Source organism: Meles meles, chromosome 2 (assembly GCF_922984935.1).
Source record: "Meles meles chromosome 2, mMelMel3.1 paternal haplotype, whole genome shotgun sequence".
NCBI classification, from domain to species: Eukaryota; Metazoa; Chordata; class Mammalia; order Carnivora; family Mustelidae; genus Meles; species Meles meles.
In genome coordinates, this window is record NC_060067.1 from 121,462,499 (window position 1) to 121,480,938 (window position 18,440).

Below are 18,440 nucleotides of genomic sequence, written 5' to 3' on the forward strand. Positions count from 1 at the left end.
CTCACAAGGAGGTATTTTATGCCTGGAGGTTGGCTAACGCAAGCACAGCAATTGGCCAAGGTCGCTGGGTTGGAATTCTACTCTATAACTCCCGAGGCGGAGACCTGGAAAAATCACTCAGCTGTATTAAACCTTGTTTCCTCACGCAAACCACAGTAGCCACCATTTGAGTGTCTGCTGGGTGTCAGGAGGTGTTCTTGGCACTTGCATTGACCTGAAACTCAGAACGACTGCCTGAGATAGAGATGATTATCATCTACGTATTTGTATCCCCATCTTACAGATAAGGATATTGAAACTTAGAGAGGTTACATACAGCTCATACAGTTAGGGAGTGGGGAAGCCAGGATGCAAACCCAAGCTGCATGGCCTCAAAGCATGCAGACCTTACCATTTTTTTTTAAGATTTTATTTATTTATTTGACAACAGAGATCACAAGTAGGCAGAGAGGCAGGCAGAGAGAGAGGAGGAAGCAGGCTCCCTGCCAAGCAGACAGCCCCATGCGGGGCTTGATCCCAGGACTCTGGTATCATGACCCGAGCCCAAGGCAGAGGCTTTAACCCACTGAGCCACCCAGGTGCCCCAGACCTTACCATTTATACAGCACTACCCCAAAATGGGATCACAGTTCGACTCGCCTCATATAGACTTGTGAGAATCAACTGAAATCATGAATAAAAAAACTGGTAGCACAGTGTCTGACACGTAATAAATGTACAATAAAGGTAGAAGTAGCAGTAGAACAGATTAGACACCTACAAAAATAACCGTAAAGCCAAGTCAAAAATAAACGGGTAACACCAGTCTATTTCGTGAGAAAACTTCTTCTTCTAGACCAGTCCTTGTGCCTCAGAGGGTTTTAGTAAAGAGTGGTGTTGGGGGAATAATGGTGCATGAACTGCACCATTTCTGAATTGGCATCCAAGTGATGTATAATATGAATGAGTGATGCCTCAATTATCCAGAAGTTTCTGAAGGTCGTTTAAAGAAAATTGAAAGTATCTGAGGTATCCCGCTTCTATTAAAACTGAGACTGTATTCGTGAGAACAGTTTCCAATTAAGCAGTGTAAAAATGCATCTGCTGTAATTATTCTTCTCCCCTTCCCTTACCGCCACCCCCCAATTTCCTTTAAGAAGAAACAACAGCAGAGTTTCTTTTCAAAGTCTTAAAATAAAAATCCCCAAAAAAGGGATCCTGCTTGCTTTTAGGGTTGTTTGAAAAAGGAAAAAAATGCATAAAGAGCCACGTGCTTCTGTTCTGGCCAAGTTATTAGCCTCTGAGAACAAGAGCTAGAGGAGAGGACTGTTAACCCCATCGTCGCAGGCAGGATGAGCTCGTTCCCGGTTGGCTTGCACTGCCTGGAAAGCTCCTCGCGCCCTCCGAGAGGCCAGCCTGCTGGAGAACTGCAGGAATCTGCAACAAAAACGATGACAGCCTGAAACACACCCGCTGCCAACCTCCACATTTGTCTGTCACCTCAGACCCCGACTAGTTGACAGAGCAGCAGAATTTCAACTCCAACAGACTCAGTGTGTTTCTGGGAAGAGAAGCAGAGCTAACGAGAGAAGAGATTTTTTAAAGAGTTTGGCTATTTATCCAACTTTTACTTCCTGGCTGTGTGCAAAGAGGAGATTCAACTCCAATTTTGTATCAAGGCTCTGGGTCCAGTCACATCCCTGAAGGTAAATTTTTATAAGTTTACTGTATCATCTCATTGCATTTGTTATACTAATTTGTATGATCTGATGAAGATGTCTAAAATTTTTTTCCTAGTACAAAGCCATTTATTTACAAAAAAAAAATCCTTTTGTGTGATTTACAGAAAAGCTAAAAAGGCAAGTTTATCTCTCATATTCATGTTTCCTTTTCTTCTCCAAGATTAAATAGTAAATAGTAATAAATGATGGTTCTTAATGTCGCCGACAAACACAAATGTAGAACCGTTGCTGGTCACATTAGCATCAGATCTTGATGACGTCTGAATCTGGGAATGGGTTTTGTAGAAATATTTTGCTAAATATATTAAATAAATCATAAGGGATGTGGTTTCTTTTAAACTTTCAAATCAAAGCGTTTTCCATGTTTAAATTACCTGAACATATTTCATCACCATCATTGTCCTAGTCTGTACCTAACAGCAAGTAGAAATGGAACATTTCGCTTTTCCAAAAGGTGGGAAAATTCCTATTCTACTATGATCTTTGATTATTTTTTAATTATTATGACTATTATTCCTTTTCTATCTCCCTTTTATACTTTTATGACTAATTATCTCTTGTCTCCTTCTACCATTTTTTAAAGGTACACACACATAAAATTTTTCTAATTCGTAATGATGTCTTATTTGGGGAGGGAAAGGGAAGAGAGAGGAGTCAAAGAGCTAAGGAGATTATGGTAACTCCTCTAGAGTAAGGTACTATCATTTTTGGCTCTGCTGAAATGAAAAACAGTAATGCAAGTCATGCTCACTCATTCCTCCTAGGTATTAGAGTCCCCCTGCAGGAGAAAACCATGCTTTCAACTGCAGATTGATGCTGTTGATACTCTAACCAAGAGGTACTGCAGAAAGAGTATCTCTTTTGCACTGCCTTTAATCTGCAAAGAGGTTAAGTATGTCACCTTGGCATTGTATCTGAGCTTTCTTCTGGCCCACAGCCTAAGTACACTGAGTAGAAATGTTCACTCAATCCAACTCAGCAGAAATCTTTTTTTTTTTTAATTCTCCCCTTTCTCTTGGATACCAACTTTTTTTCAGTTCAGAGCTTATTCACCTAAACGTTGATGGTAACGACTACTGTTAACTTTGACTATTTAAAAAAAAGACACTTCTTAGGAAAGACTTAAATTTATATTTCTGTTCATTCAACAAGATCTAGCAAAGCAGAGCAGTCTATTTCATCCACTTATCGTCCAGTCAACCGAAAGAATATGTACATGTTATTAATGAATCTTGTCTTTTTTTTTTTTTTTTATGGAATTTCTGTACAACCATTCAGCAGTCACTGAGGCTTCTTTTCCAGGTCTGTTGGGATTCAGTTCCCAGTCTTTCTCGTGTGCAGCTCCACTTATCAACTACGTAAAAGAACGGTGATGACAGAAATGAAGGGCGATGTTTCTAGACAACGCCCGAACATTATTCATTTCATTTCCTCTTGACAGCTTGTCATTTTTATTCCATTAATTTGTAGCAGTACACAAGCATTGCTATTCAAGTTTAGCACAGTGTCCAGAATGTGTTAGGAATCATTTTCCACCGAAAAGAACAAAAACAACTACAGTTTTCCCTCCACATATCCTTCTGAAACAACCTTCAGTGAAGGAGAAAGGGGCCCCTTAAACCGAGAGGAACTTCCGCAGTTGGCCTGCGGAGTCTAAGAGATGCCTAGCAACGCTGGGGTGTCTGGTTCATACAGGCCCACCGGGCATCTTCCACCAAAGGCTCAGCTTGCAGTGGTAGTACCAGCCGGGGCTAGCCTGGTTTTTGTCTTGGGCACCAAAAGATGGACAGAATTCTGGGGAACAGAGCGTGTGGTCTTGACCGATTGTAGGGACATGGTTTAATAAAGTCAGTCAGATCAGGGGCTCTGGAAACATACAGACCTGATTTCCATCTGGGCTTTGCTAGGCTCTGTGACTTCCGGCAAATGAATCTTTGAGCCTCAGGCTTCTCATTTGTGGAAATGAGGGTTATAAAATTAGTTGCCACCTCAGAGATCTGTGGTGACATTAAGTCAAGAAAACAGCTATGCCTGGTGCATGTGAAGTAAGCAATCAGTCATAGCTAATATGAACACACCACCCTATCTATATGTCCCAAAGAGAACTCTGTAAGAAGGGAATTTACTGTTGGTTTTCCCTCAAGGTCTTTTATTTACTCATCTATTAAGCAAGTAGTAATAATAATACCCACAGGGCGCCTGTGTGGCTCAGTGGGTTGAAGCCTCTGCCTTCTGCTCAGATCATGATCCCAGGGTCCTGGGATCGAGCCCCACATCGGGCTCTCTGCTCAGCGGGGAGCCTGCCTCCTCCTCTCTCTCTCTGCCTGCCTCTCTTCCTACTTGTCTGTCAAATAAATAAATAAATTCTTTAAAAATAATAATAATAATAACAATACCCACAAATGTGGTTGTCGTGGGAATTAAATGAGGTATTTTTTAAATACAAAGTATAGCACCTGACAGAAGGGCACGCCAGGAGAAAGTGTTCAGTTATACCCTTGAAGTGATTTTTCTGCTAACAAAATTGGGGATCAGGAAGGAAATATTCTTTGAATTGTCTTTTTTTTTACCCAAAGAAATGCAAAAATAAATCTGACTCTGTTGTACTCCCGTGGGGTGGAGGGGCTCGACGTGAAGTATTTATTACCGTCTTTTACTCCTTCATCAATTAGTTGCTTCTTAATGGCCAGTCAAACGAAGCCAAAGGGAGTTTTCTGTTTCAGAGTGCCATTGAGAGAGAGAGAGAGACGAAATGCTGCTTTGCAGTCAATTCTGTTTCATTGGCCTAGTTGGACAGGGGAGAAGGCCCCCAATATTTCTCCTTTCTTATCTTTGCTAAAGGCGAGAATAGGGGTTTTGGCTTGTTCTGGGGGTATTTTTTCCCCTTTCTAACTGAAATTCAAACGAAAGGGTTTGGGTTTTGTTTTCTGTTTTTGTAAACCTCTCCCCTATGCTCCTCACATTGAAATGTCAGCTGCTTTTTCTGGCTACATGTAGCAGGAGCAGCCTGTCGTCATAGCAATGAAAGGGTATAGAGAGACTCGAGTTTCATGACCCACTCTGTGAAATAACTCTTAGTCGGGTCTAAAATCCTTCTTTAGAAAAGAAGTCTCCAGTCCTGGCTTGTTTCCTTCCTATTATGCAATCCACTTATGTACACCAATTGCAGGAGCTAAATGTTTCCTTTCGAGAGTCAATGAATCGATGCTAAGAAAATGAACAAGAAGCTTACTGAAACAGTGACCAGTTTCCTCTGGAGTGCAGGGGAAAAACAACTGGGAAGGCAAAGAAAGAAAGAAAGAACCTCCCTTCATAGCACGCACTGCACAGCCAGAATAAATCCATTTTCCTAGTTCCCCCGGCTCCTCCCATCTTCAGGACACACCACAGTAGAATGGTTATCCAGGAGAATCCTGGGGCAGTCTCCCTGGGCTCACAGCCTGGCACTCTCTAGTCTTCTATCTCCTTGCCTCTGTCTTCTCATCTGTAAAACAGAGCTAATAAAGTCATAAAACTGTTGTGGGAATCGAATGAGGTTGTACGTGTAAGGCTCTTATTCCAGGGTCTGACCAGTGGTCAAGGTTGACTATTTGGTTTCCAGGCTTCAATTTCCCCTGTTTGTTAAATGAGCATAAGACTGTTTGTAGGATTAACTGAAAGAATGGGTGTAAGTGCTCAGGAAGTCATAGTTCTTTTAGTACTTTTCATCGTTGTGTCTAACTCTGATAGCAATAGCTTTTTTCCAACTCGGAATTTCCCAATGAGTAACTGTAATGAACGCAGGCCTCAGAATTATCATCATATAAATGTGAACCACTGAATGCCTGAAGAGAAAAAAAAAAAAAAGAAAGAAAGAAGAGTTCTTACATTTATAACGAATAAAGAAAATTCTCATTTTGATTAACAGTAGAATAAAAGGTTATCAAAATATCTTAGCTTTTATTAAGATGCTTTATATTAAAATTTCTATTTTAGTTTCTCCAGTGTTGTCCATGCCATGCAATTATGTACACAAGTAATCTTTTGTCTCAAACAATTCATGTATTCAACGTTCTGTACCATGAGAAATGCCAGAGGTGCTGCAGGAGTGAATAGAGAGAGGGGCTGTGTTCTGGTGGCTCTTACTGTGTAGGTAGGGAGACTCTCATTCAACAAATCATCACATTGAGAGTTCCGGAGGACGGGAATGAAAATGGCGGCCTCCTAGTCTCCGGCCCGGAGGAACCGTGAGCCCGGGGCCCCACTCCTCAGTGCGCCCCCAGAGGACAACACCCAATCACTCCCGTATCCCCAGCCTCTAGCCACGCTCCGAGCTCACCCAGCCCGCGACCAGTTAAAGGGTGAGAAGTTTGGACCCTTCGCTGGAGAGAAGAGAATGCCTGAAGACTTGGATGAAAATATGGATTACAGGTTGATGTGGGAGCCAAGGAAGAATAGATAGGAGCCAGTCGAAGATTAAAATATCTACCTCATTACTGAGCATTGAGTAACTTCTAAGTTCATGGCTCCAGAAGACCTGGATTGGAGAATATGACTGGAACCCATGGTCAGAGTGGGGACTTTATACTCTGCTTCTTAAATCCTGGTTTTTGCAGGCAAGAGGGGCCTGCAGAATAGATTCTGAATATATTTGCCCTTCAACTGTGATGAGAAGTGTGGCCTGACTCCCAGGCTCTGTTTGTAGCAGAGTCAGAATGTGGGATACCAGAAAGCCTGGTTAGAGACAGACAGGTCTGTAGCCTGCTGTAGAAGGCACATCCTGAGACCGAGAGTAGGTCTCCTTCTACAGCAGGGAGTCAGGATAGAGAGGAATGACCATCAGGGTCTCAACAGTCAAATGAAGGCAAGGAACAATGAAGGAGAGAAACCTGAGGAAATATAGCTCTAATTCCTCTCTCTTATAGAGGAGAAAGTAAGGAAACATGAAGAGAGGGGAGTAAGAGTTTTTAACTAAGAATATGTAAATGTAGAATTAGTTTTTTTCTTCTCTCATACTGAAAAACAATAAGGACATTTGGAATATTACAGAGAAGAAAAATAAGCATTGTCTTTTTTTTTTTTTTTTAAAGATTTTATCTGTTTATTTGACAGACCACAAGTAGGCAGAGAGGCAGGCAGAGAGAGAGATGGGGAAGCAGGCTCCCCGCTGAGCAGGGAGCCTGACTCAGAGCTTGATCCGGGACCCTGGGATCATGACCTGAGCTGAAGACAGAGGCCTTAACCCACTGAGCCACCCAGGCTCCCTGGCATTGTCTTTAGATGACAAAAGTAGTCATGATAAGTGAAGCATGATAGGATGAGAAAGAATACCAGGGTCAGTCAATATTCAGCCTGATTTTACCCTGAGGATTCAGTAAAGCCCTTGTTCTCTTGGGACTTACGTTTTAGTAGGGAAAGTTAGACATAAAACATCCTTAATATGTAATACGATAGAAGTAGTGATGTGATATAAAGAAAATAAATGATATGAAGAAATGAAATGATATAAAGAAAATAAAATAGGGCAAGAAAATGCATGTCAGATAGGAACTTGAACACATCAATATTACTGCTGAGATCTGTGAAGACAGATTCAATTCAAAAATGATTTGCATAACATCAGAGCTGTTGTAGCAAGGAATACCAGAATGTCTAAGGTTCTAGAGGGAAAATGTGGAGAGGTAAAATGACAACCTGCAGCCTCTTTTCACTTGGGAAATTGGATTCTGGATTATAAACAAGAGTCTGAAAATCTGATTTCAGCCATGTAGAGCTGAGTTGTTTGAGCATAGACGAACAGGTAGAGATTGGGGCTCTAAAAGAACTAAAAACATTGCTGATTCCCCTTCAAGACATTTACAGAATTATGAAACTGCACAGCAGAATGCTAAAATTCAGCCACACACTTTCAAAAAACGGAGTGTATTGGTGCCTTGGTGGTTTAGCGGTAGAATTCTCGCCCGCCAAGAAGCGGAGAGTCCTGCAGTCTCATGTTGCTGAGGAGGGGCTCTCTGCACAGCGCTTTCAGTTGGAAGCACTGCAGTTCTGTGCTGTAGGAATGTCCTTGACTGAGAGTGGCTAAAGCCTGCCACACCTGCAACTCAGTCTCTAGTCAGCTCACTCCCTAATTAGTTTGTGATGAATGCTTTCTACTCTGCCTGGCAGAAGTCAGAGTAGACCTACTCTGGAGAAACATAGTACCTGGATTCTCCAAAGTTTCATAATATACAGCATCCAGCACTTAATTAAAAATGACTCAATGCTAAGAGGGGTGCCTGGGTGGCTCAGTCGATTGAGTATCTTTTCAGCTCAGGTCATGATCCGAGGTCATGAGATTGAGCCCTGCGTTCGGCTCCATGCTCAGCACGGAGCCGGCTTGAGATTCTCTCCCCCCCCCCTTTGCCTCTTGCCCTGCTCTCTCTTTCTCTGTCTAAAATAAATAAATCTTTTAAATAAAATGACTTGATACTAAGAGATAGGATCATCTGACTAAATCTGAAAAAAAAGCTGGACAATGGAAACTGACTTAAATAACATATTTCAGATATTGTATTCAGATATTGATTAGGATTAGCAGATGAGGCCTTCAGAATGATCATGATTGATATGTTCTAGCAAATGAAGGAAAGATGAAATGGATGAAATAACGAGATGGGGAATTTTGCCAAAAAAATTGAGGTGTATAAATGTCAAGTGGACATTCTAAGAGAGAACAAATATAATAACTGAAGCTGAGAACTCAGTACTTGAATTAGATATTAGATATGACAGAGCAAAAGATAGGTTTAATGAGGGGAAAAAAAGTCAATAGAAAATAACGAAAATGAAGCATAGGGACTAAAAATAAATACATGAGACAGTGAACATATCTAATATATCTTTAATGTTAGACTTTTTAGCATTTGAAGGGCAATAGGGAGAAAATGGGACAGAAGCAAATTTGATGAGATAACGGCTGAGAATTTTCCAGAACTTTTTAAAAACTTTATCTGAAGAAGCTCTGTTAGCCTCAAGCAGCATCAGTGAAAAAAAAGCAAAAACAAAAACAAAAAAAACAGTCTACCTAGATGTATCTTAGTAAAACTGTTGAAAACTAAGGCAATCTTAAAGGCAGCCAGGGGGAAAAAAAAAAAAGAGAGAGAGAGAGAGAGAACCTTACCTTTGAAACACCAATAAATAAACCAAAAGATGGTTTTTAACAGAAAAGATAAAATGGTGATAAATATGATCAACAACTGAATAATATCTTTAGGGTGATAGAAAATTGTTGCCAATCTAGAATTATATATCCAGCAAAAATATTAAAAAGTGAAGGCATAGTTCTTTGAGCATCTTCAAATATAAACATCTCCCTGTTAAAAAAAAAAAAAAAATCATCACATTAATAAAAAGTGCTTATGCCCAAGTGGTTGTGCACAAGGTGACCTCAAATACAAAGCCATTTTATTTTTCTAATGAAAAGATCCTCAGCCAAAGGATCTAAATGCACAAATGGAGAGTATGTTGTAATGTATACTTAAGATGCCTAAGATCTACTCACTGAACCCACTCTGTAATTTTCTAGTACAGGCTAGTGCATCATCAGTCCTCTGCAAGTTGTTTATAACACACTTCTCAAAAATCTGCCAATGCTGCAAATTGGATCCCCAAGCATGAATTCTTTCTATGGTAATGATCTCTATGTATTAATTACTTTATTGCTTTTCCCAGCCCTCTTTCAAGTGATGTGGGAAAGATCTTAGGGTTCGAAGGCAAAGGCCAGGAAAGAATTCTTGAGACACCTTCAGTGCAAAAAGCTGGTTTTATTAAAGCACGGGGACAAGACCCGTGGGCAGAAAGAGCTGCAGTGGGGTCATGACTAGTGGCTGATTATTAGATACTATCAGGTTGGGAAGGGCTTAGGGATAACACAAGCCTCCAAGGTATTTTGAAAACACGGTTTCCAGGACCTTGAGGGGGCCAGCTATTATTAGGAAAAGGTCCTTTATTACTGTTTAGTAAAAACAAAGTCTCAGTCATGAGACCCTTCAGATGTATATCCGTGGGTCCATATGCTTTGGGTATGATTGCCAACATGTATTTCGAGGAGCAGAGGTAAAGGAAGTTTCCAAAGCAATTTTTATATGTTAAAGTAGACTTACAAGATCCTGGGGAGTCAGGCTAAGATTGCCTTTTGTCCTTAGCAAAGTGTCACATTGAGGCAGCTGAGTTCCTACAGCAATGTCACTCTGCCTGTTTCAAGGACTTGTCAATGGGCTGTAAGAAGTAAAGAAATTTAATTTCTCTTTTGCCTTTGTTTCCCACATCAGAAGGACTTATTCGAAACCACTTGAGTCTCTAAGGTGTGGTTTTCTAAAACTGCAGTTCTAACACTTGCAATAATGAAATCATACCTCAAGAATAATTACCACATCTGCTTGAAATACCTTTATCTCCCTTTTTTATTGTGAAGATGACCGCCTTAAGCACGACAAAAATAAGCATTGCTTGAGATCATTTCAGGCTGTTTTCCTGAAATGGTACTTCGCTGTTCAAAATGAAGTCATTGAGACGGTGGTCTTTAATGTGAGAGATCTCGGAAGCATTAGAATATAAGGCAAGTCCCTCCTTTTCATAACATAATTCTGGGGGTGAAAAATTCACAGTATATTTGAATATGTATTATATATAATTATATGCTGAAACAAGTGTTAAGAGGACAAAGCCCCTTTGTTCTAAGAAAGTATGTAAGCAGCCTGACCCCTGCAGAAGGTCAGTGATGGCTTTCCCTGATCTAAAGCTAAATGGGTGTTACTCTCTGATGTCTCTGTGTGTGCTTGTATGCTGTATGCCCCTGTGTGTGTGTGTGTGTGTGTGTGTGTGTGTGTGTGTGTGTGTGTTGGGTGGTGGTGTTGGGATGAGTGGGAGCTGGCAAGAGAATTCTTTGATACCTTGGACAAAGACCCTGTAGCAAGGAGGATCATGGGCTATTTGAGGGACAGAGAAAAGGCCAACTCCTGTGAGAGCAAAGAGCAGACCGATGGGAAATGCAAATCCTAAGCAACTCTCCTCATGATGCCCTCTTCCCTGAGCACTAAGTGTTTTTCCCCCTGCTTGATTCATGTTTAATGTGTATCTTTACCATCTCTGTTAAATTCTGGTTAGACTCAGTGCCCCAACTAGCATTAACCATGTTTAACCCTCACTTGGCCCCATAGGGTAGTAGGTTGGGTTAGGAAGAATGACAGCCAGTTGAAAGTCAGAGCTCCAAAAAATCTGTATCATTCACAGGGCTGGGACACCTTGATGTAGACGGTGACTCAGCAGAGAACTCAAAATAGAAGGGAATCTTTTGTTTTAATCCTTCAGATAACTGTAACGTCAAGCTACAGAGCTCTCCCAAGAGACTCATTAATACCTTAAAAGCCCTGAAACATCAGTATTAACTCTGGATCAGGTAACCATATGCACATGTCAGCCAAAATGACTGAAGGGTGACTGAAGGGTTTCCTCTCCAATAACAAAGCCTTTGGCTGTCTTATAAAGACAGAGTGAAGGAAAAGGGTTTGTTTGAGTTTGATTATGAAATACATAGGGTAATCATTTTGTTTACTACATTTCCCTGAAAGGAAATTCTTCCATAGTTTTAATAATTACTAAAAATAGCAGCCTACAGTCTTCCTCTGACGTAAATGAATTCAGCAGAAGATCTACCTGGCCTTATCTAGAAGCATGGATGTACATGGTCTAACAAATGACATGCCAAGCGTAAGAAGAAAAACAAATAGAGAATACAGTCAAAGCAAACCTCTCTTTTTTCTAGGGTATATATGGTATGTATTTCTCAGTTTGTTGGACTTTAGACAAGGTAAGATGAACAGATCAATAGTCATAATCTGCCTTGAAAACCAAAAATGTTGAAGGAAGGTTTTTTTAGTTTCCTTGGTCTAGAAGTAAGGGGAAGGACCTGTAAGTTTGGCTGAAGCTGCCTGTGAAGGAACCAACATCCTGGGGGAGAGGGGGCAGCTCGGCTGCCTGGGGACTTCCAGGCAACATGAGGGAAATTCACTTCAAACAGTAACTACCAGCACTAAAATTTCCAAGGAGTTATTTACATGGCCAACAGAAGAGATAGAAAAGAATAGATTCCAACCCTGTTCCTCCCTTAGAGAATGGATAGCTATGTACCCGTTCCTAGTGCAGTGGCCAGACAGCTTGTTACTGCTTAAGAGAAAAGAAAAGAGAAGGGAGATAAAGAGAGAGAAGAGGTATATAGTGACACAAGGAGTACCCAGTGGAGAGAGTTGGTTCAAACAGGTGGATTTAAGCCATGAGAGAACATGCAGAACTTCAAAAATACAATTTATCTTTTTAAGTTTTAATTAAAATTAGTGTATCAAATGAATCAATTGAACGAATGTCCTACCAAGCTATCGAAACTGAAACTGAAATACAAAAGTCTACTCTGACCCAATCTTAGTCTAATTTAAACCTCTAGAAAATATCATAGAAACTGAAATGCAGCCAGCCACAAATAAGAACCCAAAATGAATCAGAGGACCCAGAATATATTCTGTTGGTTTGTGTAAGTTCACTCCTAAATCTAGATGGAGAATGACATTCTACCGAGTGCCAAACTTTAGGCTCCCTTCCCTTCTCTAAGAGACAGAAATTTCTGGATATCAAGAGCTAGAGAGACCAAGAGTTGGAGAGTCCCATTCAGAAGTATTCCCTAACAAAGCAGCATTCCAAACCATATTTAGCTATCACATGCACTGCTTTCTACCCTCCATCTAAAGGGCCAGAGCTGACAAAGCTCCATCAATCTGGGTGGCTGACACACCCATGGCCTATTTTTTTTTTAAATATTTGATTTATTTGACAGAGAGAAATCACGACTAGGCAGAGAGGCAGGCAGAGAGAGAGGAGGAAGCAGGCTCCCCGTGGGGCAGAGAGCCCGATGTGGGGCTCGATCCCAGGACCCTGAGATCACGACCTGAGCCGAAGGCAGAGGCTTTAACCCACTGAGCCACCCAGCCGCCCCACCCATGGCCTATTTTGCTGTGCGGTTCAGTCCAATCCCTTTGGGCTCAGCTGAGCTACCTTCCCTGCCAGAGGAAAGGATATCCAGGGCCTTTTCCTTGTTTTTCCAGCGACAGAGTTTGTAGACCTGCTGAGAAATCTAATTACAACCTCCTTTCATGCTAAAATCCAATTACAACCTCTCACAGGGTGAAAGCCAATCCTTTTGATACAAGAGGAAGCCAAACAAAGAGGCTTCAAGCAGGGGGTGTGCCTGTGTTCTGCCTTCTCTTAGGCAGCTATGCAGAAAGGTTGCAGTGACCTTCTTTTGCCCTGAGTAGGAATGGTGGTCATAATCTATCACGACTCCCATCCTCATAAAAAGGAAAATATTTTTATATCTGATGCTGGAGTTTTTCAGGATTTTCTCAAGCATCCATAAGTTGGGCAAAGCAAATTGTGAGCCACTCTGCAGACACACATTTTTGATTCAGCAAGATGACTTTTTAAATTGAATTTGGAATATGTTAAGCAAGAAAAAAGTGAGTTATTAGATCCAGTATCCTCTTATAATCTGTTCCTGATATCTTCAGTGTCCTGTGCTACCCTTTCAGGTACCTGTTCACTTGCAGTGCTGCTGGAAGAAGGGTCATCCCAAATTGTAAACCCTAAACAAGATAAAAAGAGACGGTTCTCAAAATAGTCCTTTGTGGAAATATATATTTTCCAAGTACCTGGCTGGCATAAGTCTATAATTGCTGAAACAAAAAAAATTTTAACCACGTTCTAATCAAGTATCTATCACTACTACAAATCACCGTAGTCATAGAATATGTATAAAATCCAGATTGGCAGCTTACTCCCAAAAATGGGCAAGATTTTTAGAAGGAGCATCCAGTTATCTATTGGGTTTTTAATTAGATAGGAATGGAGCAATGGGTTTTTTTTTTAACAGGATAAAATTACCATAGGCTCAAATAAAAGTGCCACATCTATAAAGTTAATATAACTATATAAACAAAGATAAGATTCACCATTTAATGACTCTCAAATACCTCCAACAGGAAAACATTTTTTACTATAGTGACTCAACTTCAGTTACCTAATCATCTAAATAATATGATAGGGAGCCAGTAGCAAAGATGACTGAGATTTACTAGAGTCAGAATAATTGATGGTGATTGTAGGTCAATGAAAACCTGTAACTAGTTTTAAGACACCATGTTTGCTCAGACCTTCATGTTCTCTTTGTTCACTGGAATCATTTTTAACTCTCAAGCCATTAGTTCAGAGGGTCCCCTCAACGCGTTATTGGGAACCAAACAACTTGGAGCTAACTCTGTATCCATGCAGCATTCTGTTGGAGTTCAGTAGAATCAAAACACAAATGCTGAACCCTCTTCTTCTTTCCCTCTCTTTCTCTTCCCTGATTCCCAGTGTCAGCACAGAACAGGAACCTTTGGGGATCTCATAGTGGAGAGCAGGTTAAGCTCTTTCCAGGAAACTTTTCAGCAACTTCCTAAAATATAAGTAGAGGTAGATATTAGAAGCTTTTGTCTTAAACTGGGGAAACTTTTGATTTAAACTCCCAGTGATCTTGCGTTTAATAGCTTCTTAGATACCTATGGGGGCAAAGGAGGAGTATGGTTTTAGCTTACTGATAAAAACAGCTAATGGATGCCTCCTTGTAATCTGAAAGCAATTGAAAGTGATTGATTTCAAAAGCAAATGGTTTCTTATAATTTGAAAAATACTGTGGGTAGGAGAGCAGAAGTTTACTATAGTCTGAGCTCTGGATATGATTAACTTCTTTTCTTTTCCCACAAGGTGACAGACAAAAATCTAGCCCATGCTTATTTTATGTTTGGTTCTTTGTTTTATATTTCCCAAATCCTCGGTATTTGGATGGTGGCCAAATAAGGCCTGAGGTTGTAATCCTGGCTGGAGGTGGCTGAGTCACCTCACACTTCCAGCATCTTGATAACAGGGCTAGTATCTTTAAAGATCCATAGCATAGTTATTGAATGTAGTATGTACATTTTAGTGCCATGAAGCTATTGAAAATAGTCATTGTCCAAAAAGAATTAACAGCAGATTCCCTTATACAATGTTATTCATCCAAAATACAACTTTGTTTCAATGTGGCTAATTAGACTACTCTTTTTATTTTATTTTATTTATTTATTTGACAGGGAGATCATAAGTAGGCAGAGAAGCAGGCAGTTGCGGTGGGGGGCAGGAGCAGACTCCCCGCTGAGCAGAGAACCTGATGCAGGCAGGGCTCTATCCCAGGACCCTGAGATCATGACCTGAGCTGAAGGCAGAGGCTTAACCCACTGAGCCACCCAGGGGCCCCTAAACTACTCTTGATGAGGCAATTTTCTGCATGTTTGGACTACCCCAAAACAGTGGTTTTAGAACAGATGTTTACAATGTTTAGTCAGCCTCAGTTAATGAATTGGATTTCCTTTGGCATAGGAAAGGACTACAAAATGGAGGAGGAAAGAACAGAGAGACTAATTTACTTCCTAAGGTTCCAGATTAATCCTGGTGTCCTAACATTCTGGAGATTGCATGAAAAGCAAAATGGGAGAGTACTTTAAAGTGGAAAAAAAAAAAAGTCGTGTTCCAATACAAAATACTCCCAGAGCTACCGGCCCATATTTCTTTCTAAAACTCTTCAATCCACCTTTCAAATCTTATGATTATATCAGCAAAACCATCTTTATTGAGTGCTAATCACATTTGAATACCTTGTAGCTTTAGATTCTTTCCAAAGATGAGGACTGCTATGTTCCATTTAAAAAGAAGAATGTGCCCCCAGGTAAGGCACTACAAAGGAGGAGAAATGTGCTCCTCTACCCTCTTATGTTCAGTGTTTGGGGACTGCAAATTAAACCGACAAAAGACAAGTTAACAGGAGAAAAAGATTTATCCGTATGCAACCAGGAGCTGGCTCCTTAAACAGTTAAAGTTTAAGGCTTATATACCTAACTTAGTAGGAGAAAGGAATGAGTGGGGGAAGAAACAGCTTCTATGAAAGGGCAAAAGATTTCTTTAGGAAAGACAAATGGGTTTGTAGAACAAACTGGAGATAAGAGAGTTTGTGAAAATGTTTTATTATATAACTGGTTTTTCTTCTTCAGAGCCATAAAACTCTTCTGGAAGGGAATTTATGTAGGTTTACTCTTGGTCTCTCTCCCAGGAGTAGAAGCTTCCCTGAAGAGGGAATTTATGGCATTTCTCGTTTCTCAGAAGGTTCTGCTTTTAGTCAGGTAAAGGAAGCTCCAAGAAGGCTTCCTTCTGCATCTGTTGAATCTCAAATGCCCTCAGCTTAAAATAATCTTCATACCAGCTCAAGGGTTCCAAGTGGGTCCCCAGAGCAACTACTAAACGGACTTGAAACAGGGCAGCATGGGGGAGCAGGAGGCAGCTTCATTGGCAGAGCATCTGAAAATATTCAAACCCATGAATCCTAAATTTTGAATCAAGTGTTGTTTGGTCAAGGTTCCAGCAAGGACATGACAGATCTAGGCAGAAAAATTGAATTTGGGGATTTGAGAGAATGTATTAAGGGACTATTTATCAGGTGTTGATGAAGTTCTAGAATATACGTGAAGTTTGGTGGGGTGAGGTCCGGAGCCGATGACCAAGAAAGAATTCTTGAGACATCTTTGGTGCAAAATGGTGGTTTATTAAAACTCGGGGACAGGACCCGTGGGCAGGAAGAGCTGCTGCCCCAGGGTTATGAGGGGTGGCAGGTTATGTATCCTGTGGCTGGGGGAAGTAAGGAAAAGGGAGATTTCAACAGAACTTTCATATACTAAAGAAGACCTACAAGATACCGGATAGCAGAGGCCTTGCCATTGCCAAGGTCATTTTGCCCTCTAGCAAGGTATTAACATTAAGATGGGTGGTGAGATTCCTAAAGAATGTCACAGATGTCCCACCCAGGAGTGGGGGTGGGGGAAGGTTGGAGGGTGTCAGCTTTTGCTTTGTCCTCAACTGGCCTTCTGTTCCTTCATCAGTGTGAGCAGGGTATAGAGAAGCCACAGAGGTTCTGAGAATAGGCAAATAAGAACTAAGTTTGTACATGCCAGGGGAGGGAGCATTTTCTAAACTCAGACAGAAAATGCTGCATAGAGAGGGTCACTGAGGGGAGCTGTGACCTTCATGAGAGGGGCATAGTCACAGAGAGGGAGCTGAGAAAATACATACCCTGATTTTGCATTCCTTCTTCCCTCACATTTCTCCTGCAGTGCACCCCACCTGCTGAACCCAACAGAAACCATCAGGCAAGAGAACCTGAAGAGGTAATTCACACAGGCTCTGGGAAAGCTCAGGTTGGAGAAGGCTTGGAGAGTGACTGTAGAGTGGATCTGGAGGAGCAGATGGAAGGTTTCTAGATATTCAGTTGGGGGAAAATCTTTTCCCAGTATGGGAGAAGTAGAATTAACAGCTGTAGACCAGCTGTGTCCTCTCCTTGCTAGAATGAATCTTCTGGAGCTTCCCTTTGGAAGGCATGAATATGCCCAGGTTTTTCATCCTATTTTCAAAGAACTTCTCAAACGTCAGCCATAGATTCCTTAAGGTTGTTGTATCTGCTTCTTACGGAGAAGGCAGTGTGTAGCGGTGCACCATTGGGAAAAGCCATTGTTCTCCTGTTTAATGTGTTGGCCCTCACCAAGGCACATGAGAGACTTCAACCATGTGCTGAATCCTGGAGGGACTTCTGCTTAGAGTGAGTCCTTTCATTAGTGGTTCTCACAAACACTACTTATCAAAGCCCACCATTGTTCCCCAGCAGATCCCAACACCATGAGAATGAGGCTACTTGGAACTGTTCTTAGGTATGATTTGCTGTTTTTCTTAATCCTGGAAGAGAACTACCCCAGTGAATAGTTCTTGGTGCATTCACAGAGCTGAAAGCACTTGAAATTCCTCTCCCAACTAGCAGAGCTTAACAACCGACTTACTCTATTAACAAAAGGGAGACAATTTCCATTGAATCCAAAGAGGTTTTCTATTTTGCTTGTTGAGTTTAACTAATAAGGGAAAGTCAAATAAGAATAGAGCAGAAAGCTAAGAACCTGACATTCAGGGGAAAGAAATTTCAGGGAAGTAGGGAATGAAATAAATGGGGCTGGGGTTGGGGGTGGGTTGTAGAGAAAAGAGCTAACGGCAAAGAAAGAATAGGAGTAATATATCTGATCATATCATGCGCTAGGCTTCAAAGGTGAATTGTCATGCCAGTAACAACATGGAGCAAATCATTCAGGTATTATTAAGTCCTGCAACATGACAAATGCCACAGGCCTTCAGGGATGCCATACTCAGGAGTAGATTCAGAATTTGTAAACCAGAAGTTTACAGTATGTATTGGGTCTTCTTTTTTAAAATTGAAAAATCAAAATTAGGTACAAGGCTTTGTAAGGAGCACATTCAAGTGGGGGAACTTTAAAGCTTAAGCTTAAGTATATGCGAAAAATGGGGGGAGGAAAAAAATAAATGTAAATATAAGAAAACCCTGCATCCACAGAGAAAAAGGAAATAAAAGGCCAGATATCGTAATATGATTCAGCAAATAAAATTAAATATGGCCAAAATAATTTTTCACAGTACACCACTCTCAAATAGCTCCCAAAGCAAAGCATTTTTACATACTTGATTTAGCTTCAGTTACAGAATCATCTATGTAATATGATAGGAGCTGGTGGGATCACAGCCTGAATTTTACAA

The 18,440-nt window shown here is 40.9% G+C and overlaps 1 protein-coding gene across 1 annotated transcript in view; it reads left to right on the forward strand.

Annotated features, from left to right (window-relative positions):
- The first annotated feature begins 1,313 nt into the window (after positions 1 to 1,313).
- SPARCL1 (SPARC like 1) overlaps positions 1,314 to 18,440 on the forward strand; it is a 48,527-nt gene continuing 31,400 nt past the window's right edge. Inside the window, exon 1 of the mRNA XM_045997148.1 lies at positions 1,314 to 1,685. The gene's annotated coding sequence lies outside the window, so the exon portion shown is untranslated. The remainder of the gene's footprint in view (positions 1,686 to 18,440) is intronic.